This window comes from Rhincodon typus, unplaced genomic scaffold, assembly GCF_021869965.1.
Source record: "Rhincodon typus isolate 14 unplaced genomic scaffold, sRhiTyp1.1 hic_rhity00000918, whole genome shotgun sequence".
Classification (NCBI taxonomy): Eukaryota; Metazoa; Chordata; class Chondrichthyes; order Orectolobiformes; family Rhincodontidae; genus Rhincodon; species Rhincodon typus.
Window position 1 is genome coordinate 2,721 of NW_025966556.1, and position 7,205 is coordinate 9,925.

Sequence of the window (7,205 nt, forward strand, 5' to 3'; positions counted from 1 at the left end):
AAACAGTATGGACAAGGAAGGCTGAAAGTTTAAATAAATGTTGCTGGAAATATGTTTGCCAAATCTGATCATAAAGCCTCTGGAATTGTTTGTAATGAATGTGTTTTCACCAAGTCTGTAGTTTGGAGGAAAATAAGTTACTTTGGTCTGAGAATGTATGCTACTAAATAACTAGTGTAAAGTTTTTAATGATCACATTATTATGTGTTGAATTCTTTATGCTCTTCAAGTCCAAGTTGCATGAGTGCGACAGGTTGTGCTGGTATTGTACTGACAACGAGAACTAAAGCTATGAGTAAAATGGCCGTTTGTCTAAGTGAACCATGGATCGGCATTTGCGTACTGAGTTTGAAAAGGGATTCAACTCTATTGTTGTGCAAATAAAACTGGTCCTGTTTCTATTGTGACGCATGTCTCTCGTACTGTGATTCATAGTGAATAACGTGTGTCTTTGCTGTCGTTGCGAGACTTATGACAACTTATGAATCTGACAACTTTACTTTCTGGTGAATAAGTGGAAAGAATGTGCACGTAAATTACATGAAAAGTGAATTGAATGGGCCCTGAACCTGGCATGCTTGTGCAACATTTTTGATATATTGCCTAGGCCCCTCTGCTCCATCAAGGTAGTTTCATATTGGCCACTGTTTGCATTTTCCAAGCAGAGGACTGCTTGGACTAGCAGGTAGCTTCAAATCAAGGCTTGCCTTCCAGCAGTCTTTCCACTGTACCTAAGTTCAGCCATCTCTCTCGCTTCCAAGCTTCAGTACAACTTCAACAAACTGAAAGAATTGTGGATGCCGAGAATCAGAAGCATTCTGAAGAAGAGTCAGTGAACGCGAAACAACTGTGATTTCTGTCCACAGATGCTGTCAGACCTGCTTTCTGGCAGAACTGAGTTTCTGTTTTTTGTTTCATCACTAGTTTGCTTCACTTCTACACACAGCATGTATTTGTCCCAGCTTTCACAGTAACTATTTCTTCCATTCTTTCAATAACCCAACAATAATTTCCAGTAGAACCTTGGAGCCACCCTCACTAAGTGCATCTCACTCATCCAGTTTCCACTTAGTAGTAACAAAATTAGAAACTGCTGGAAAAGCTCAGCAGATCTGGCAGCATCTGTGGAGAGAAAGCAGAGGTCATATTTCAGGTCCATTGATCCTTCTTCACTGATTTTAGCTAGGAAAATGTTGGTATATATGCTGAAAAGTGAGTTGGGGGTGGGGGAGGAGGAGTGAATGATAGGTAGCGATGGGGCCCAGCGAGACCGAACAACAGTTGGGTAGACAAGTGAATGGGTAAAGGTCAGACTGGGAGAATCAATAACTGCTGATAGGGATTGACAATGGGTTGTTTGTGGTAGCAGCCTATGTGATGACAAGGTCTTCTGTGTGGGGGGGTGAGGGTAAGGACATGGGAGAAGGTACTCGGGCCCTAAAATTTATTGAACCAGATATTGAGTCCTGAAGGCTGCAGAGTTCCTATGCTGAAAATGAGATGTCGTTCTTCCAAATTGTGCTGAGCTTCACTGGAGCACTCCAGCAAGCCTGAGACCGAGATGTTGACCAGGTAACACGGAGTGTTGAAGTGATAGGCAGCAGGAAGCTCAGGGTCACGTTTTTATAGGCAGAATGTAAGTGTTCCGCAAAGCAGTCGCCCAGTCTGTGTTTCATTTCTCCAGAGTAGTGTAGACCATACTGTGAGCAGCGAATGCAGTAGATTAGATTGAATGAAGTGCAAGTAAATTGCTGCTTCACCTGGAAGGTACATCTGGGTCCTTGGGTAGCGAAGAGGGAGCAAGTAAACGGCAGTTGTTGCACCTTCTGCAATTTGTGTGGGAAGGTGCTGTAGGGTGTGAGGAGGTGTTCGGAGTGGAGTGGACCACGATGTTCGATAGGAACTGTCCTTGCAGAAGGCTGATGAAGAAAGGGAGGGCAATGTGTGTTTGGCTGTGACCTCCTTGAGCTGGTAGAAATGGCAGCTACTCATCCTTTGGATGAGTGTGTTGATCGGATATTAAATGAGGACTTGGAGATCCAATTGTTGTTGTGGGAAGGAAGAGGTGGGGTGACAGCCAAAGTGTGGGAGAAGGGTTGGACATGATTGTCAACTATGGTGGTGGGGAATCCTTGGTTGAGGAAGAAGGTGGATGTTTCAGAGGCTCCCTTGTAGAATCTGGCACCATCAGAACAAATGCAAAGGAGACGGAGAAACTGGGAAAATGGAATGGAGTCTTTACAGGAAGCAGGTGTGAACATGTATAGTCAGGGTAACTGTGGGAGTCCATGGGTTTGAAGTGGATGTTGGTGGCCAGACTGTTCAGAGATGGACCTACTGAAGGTGAGAGCAGGGTGGAAATTCAAAGTGAAATTAATAAAAATTTTCCAGTTTTGGACGAGAGAGGGAAGCAGCACTGATGACATCATCAGTGTACTGGACAAAGAGTTCTGGGTGAAGGCCTGAGTAGGACTTGAATAAGTAATATTTCACATTCCCCGTAAAGAAACAGGCTTAACTGGGGCCTGTGCTGGTACTCAAGGCCACACATTTTGACCTGAATAAAGTGGGAGAAGAAACGACAGGTTGTTCAAAGTGAGGATGAGTGTGGCCAGGTGTCTTTTCCTATGTCTTTAGCCCAATCCCCCACACACCTGACCTTATCATCACATGGGGTGCTACCACAAACAATCCATTACAGCACTAATTACCTTTTACTTTTTTTTTGGTTTTTGTCTGCCCAACCCTTTTTCTCCCTTAGCTCCATCTCCACCTCACATTTACTCTCTTTCCCCCATCCCATCTTTAGCATATATACTTTATCCAAGCTAAAACTGGTTCTGAAGAGGAGTCACTGGACCTGTCATGTTAACTCTGCTTTCTTTCCACAGATGTTGCCAGACCTGAGTTTTTCCAGAAATTTTTTGTTTCTGATTTCCAGCATCTGCATTTCCTTGGTTCTTTTTCCCCACGTAGTGTTGATGCTTGTTTAAAATGAATACTTGCTGTATCGTTTCTACAAACGTGGCTATGATTCCATTATTTTGACTTGAATTGGTTCTACTGCCTTCGTTTCACCGACTTGATTAATATGCATGTTGGTCCAGATATTTTGTGTGGGGTGATGTGACGTGATGCATTGTATCCTCTGATTTACAAAGCAGCAACACAGGATAGACGTGTGTCATGTGCACTTCCTGTACTTAGCAGAAAACAACAACTTGCATCTTCCTGTCATCTTTTTTGTTGCAAACTTAACTCTTGAACATGGCCCTAGTTGCTTGTTCATGAGAGACCCACTACCAACTTAAAGCTAATGCTCTAGGTTTCCCTTCACAGCAAAGGTTGCAGTGGTTCAAGAAGGCAGAGGGATGGGTAATAAGTACCAGCCTAGGCAATGACTTCAATATCCCATGAATGAATAAGAAAAACAAAACTTGGTTCTCCTGTGTCTTCAATCCTAATCCATTTACCAGAAGTGTTGTTAAGTAACTTAAGAATTTCAAGTGTCTTCACTATTTCTAAGTGTTTTTCTTAGTCCTGTCTCGCTGCTTGATAATGCTACAATAACATTTTTTTATGAAATGCAAGAGTAACTACATGTATTACAACTCCCTGTTGGTGTTGTAATGCTGGTGGGAAGTCAGTCCTTCGACTGAATTTATCTAATTCTGATCTTTTCAAAGTAATTGTGTATTTGACATTCGTACTAAATGATGTGGTGCACACTGCTGTAAAGACACATTTCATTGCAGTTTGACTATCTTCAATGATAGTACTCATTTATATACTGTTTTACTGAAATGCTACCATTGTTTAGCTGGCTTAAAGCTGGTTTATGGTTCTGGAATCTGCTGTGTTTTTTTTTAAATGTTGGGTTGCCTGCCTTCCAGGTCAAGTTCACTGCCTTAATCCTTCTTTACCTCTAGAACTGGGTCCCAGCAGTTGACATGGCTGGTTTGACAGACTGTGCTGGAGACTGATTTCATGACTAGTTTCATTAAAAACTGACGTGTGTAGCTTTTGTTCATATGGCAATTTTGGCTAATAAAATTTTGAGTTGGTAAATTAAGTTTTAGCAGAATTTAGAATGTTTGCATTTGTTTCTGATCTAATGAGATTTTCTTTGGTGCTTGAATTTTTTTTAAAATTCCAACAATGAAATCAATTTTAGCCATCTGCCTCCCTAGCGAATGCTCCACGAGTCTGTTGATATTGAATAAATTTCTGTAGGAGGTAAAACAACTCGATTGTTGTGGAACAGGATCAGAGAGTAATTAATTCTATCTTTCTGTTTTTTTAATACATATGGTGGAAAAATTGTCAAGCTTCATAATAGTTGAAAGGTTTGGAATTTGAAGTGTCATTCAAAAGACCATTTTAATAGTGTCCTGATGGAAAATTAGCATAAAGCTAAAATAACCTATGCAACTGCACAGGATATAATGTATTCCTGATGCTATCAAATTTTTATGTTAAAATTTTAAAGAAATTCTTCAAGAATGTTTTTATACTCTGTTTTGAACTTGGGTTTAGTTGCATGTTTGCTGCAATGTCACTGAACCTTTTAATCTTTTGGTTTGTGGCTGAAGTAAGTGTGTTCCCCGGTACTAAGATTATATTCCTTCGACGTATGAGGAGCATGCCTTTTGTGGGCATGAAGATTTAAGTTCAACAAGATAGACTGAACTGCCTAATATTGAAAAGCAAGCAAGTTATTGATCAGAATTCTACAGTACTGTCTCTATAGGGGTGTCAGCTGCTCCACTGAAATAATTTGATTTATTTTTTAATGTCTTAGTTATTGATCATGTCTATCTGTTCTATTGACCAGTTGGGAATAGTCTTAATGGATCCAAAGCTGAGCGGCTATTAAAGCCAATATGGTTTCTGTGTAGTCAGTGACTTCTGAATTTTAAGGAGCAGGGACTATGCGAATACTGATGGCTAAAATGAGGAACCTAGAGGTATAATGTTGTATAAACTAACAGGAGAAAAGGCTATATTTACGTGGATCTATTGCAACAGAAAGTGGCCTGGATATTGTGGATGAAAATAAATTGGAATCAATAATCCTGTTATTTTCAATGTATTTTCCTCATTCTCGAATGGTTTTTTTCTTGTTTTGCTTGAGCCCGTGTATACAAAATCCCCTCTCCACCTGCCGCCTGCCTACCCCACCTCAATAATAATTGATTCTGATGTGAATACATTTTAACATATTGCAAAGTTCATATTCTGATGACATGAGTCAGTCAGTGGATCTGATATTGTAGTAGTGGTAAAAATAATGTCATATGGATATTAGAGATCAGAAATAAAGTGTGCTGGAGAAACTAGCAGGTCTGGCAAGGTCTCTATTTCTCTCCCCAGAGTTAGTGTTTTGTATCAAATGAGGTCCTGAAGAAGAGTTCTGTCTCATTTAAAACATAAGTGTCTTTTTCTCTAGAGGTACTGCCAGATTTATGGTTTCTCTACACATTAGTAAAAACAAAATGGTGGTGATGTTGGTACAGCAATTGCTTGCATACTGTCAATTGTAGGGTTTCCATTGTGTTCAGCGTTTTAACAAGCAAATGTCGGGTAGTTGGGTCTTGGGATAGATAAAAATCTATCAAATCTAATTTCCATTTTACACTTTTTGGCCTACCTGGAGAGAATTGCACAACTTGTTTTTTTTTGACAGTGCAGTTAAGATATCAGTTTTGAATTTTTTTGTGCAACCAGTAATGACCTGGATGCTTATAAAGGAAGAGGTGCAGTGTTCATTATCTGATAGGCTTGCAAAGCTATTGATATGAAGTAGAAATTGTCTTTGTCTTTTTTTTGAGTTTGGAGCACATTTTAAGTGTGCTGCAAATAATCGAAAAAACACTAGAAAAGCTGTAATTTCTTGTATATCAGATTTGTAGCTGCAACTTGAAAGGAATGGTTCACGAGACAATTATAACAGATCTTTGCTTAGTTCATTGATTTTAATTGATTTTGGTTTGTTGAATTGCATAATCTATACACTAATGTACTACTGGGCTTTAAGTTATGTGGAACCTCTTAAGATGTACACTGGTTATTTTACCTCAGTAGTAGTACGCAACTGCATTTAATTCTATTTGTTTGATCTGCAGGGCAGTTGGGAAATCCCTTAAATAAATACATTAGACATTATGAAGGTCTGTCGTATGATACAGATGTATTGCATCAGAAACATCAACGTGCCAAGAGGTCGATATTGCATGATGACCAATTTGTCCATCTGGACTTCCATGCACATGGAAGGTATGTACTATGTATGTAGAAGTTAAAATCCTTCCTTCATTAACATTAACCTCATGATTTCAGTAAGACATTGTTACAGGAGGCTGTTGAACACACTTCAAAAGCAGTTCACTTAGATATTCTCCTTGTTAAAATTCTAGTGTCTGGCAGCTCTATTTAGGTAATGCAATTGAGTGTTGAGTTTAAGTGTTTCACACATTCTTGAAAAAGGCAATTTTGAGCTCATTTATCGAGAAGAGAAAACTGTTAGAACTCTTTTCTGATGTACCTTCTGTGATTTGTCTTCTCTGGCTATATAGAAAATGAGTGAAACCAATCACAAGGATGAGTCGAAACACTAACTGCAGCAAAATCCCTTTGCAGCATCCATTGTTGGAGACTGACACTGTCTAGGATCAAACTAATCTTTACATTTGATAAACAACAAAGAAAAATGTTTTTTTTTTAAAAAAAAAGTTTGTTTCTTAATATTAGCTTTGCCAATCTGAGAGTTTTTTAAATTTGAGCTTGTCATTACATTTATATGAGTGAGGTTTTGGTTCAAATTGGGCATGACCATGGTTAAACTTTTAGCTCTTGCCTCAGAGTTTGATACAACGAAGAAGACTGTGAAAAGTATATTAAATAATGCAACAAATAGTGTTGGTATCTGTTTCTACTGCGAATACTTAAGTGGTTTTTGAAATGTGTTCAACAACCTCCTGTAATGGTTTGTTACTGAGATCACCTGCCTTTTGAAAGGGTCTATCTAAAAATCTTGAAGTCCTGAATGCAAAAATTGTTTCATTGTAAAATGTATAGTATCATTTCAAGCAACCCACAGTCCACATGAAAATAAATCTTGTGACATGCTGGTTCTTCTAGTAAATTTCCAGTTCTATTTAACCTCGAGGAATTTAATAACATTAATCAAACACTGATTAGTCCTA

The 7,205-nt window shown here is 38.9% G+C and overlaps 1 protein-coding gene across 1 annotated transcript in view; it reads left to right on the forward strand.

Annotated features, from left to right (window-relative positions):
* Positions 1 to 6,121: 6,121 nt before the first annotated feature.
* The window catches only part of LOC125481115 (disintegrin and metalloproteinase domain-containing protein 10-like), a 25,280-nt gene continuing 24,196 nt past the window's right edge, over positions 6,122 to 7,205 (forward strand). The window contains exon 1 of the mRNA XM_048592269.1: positions 6,122 to 6,276. The gene's annotated coding sequence lies outside the window, so the exon portion shown is untranslated. The remainder of the gene's footprint in view (positions 6,277 to 7,205) is intronic.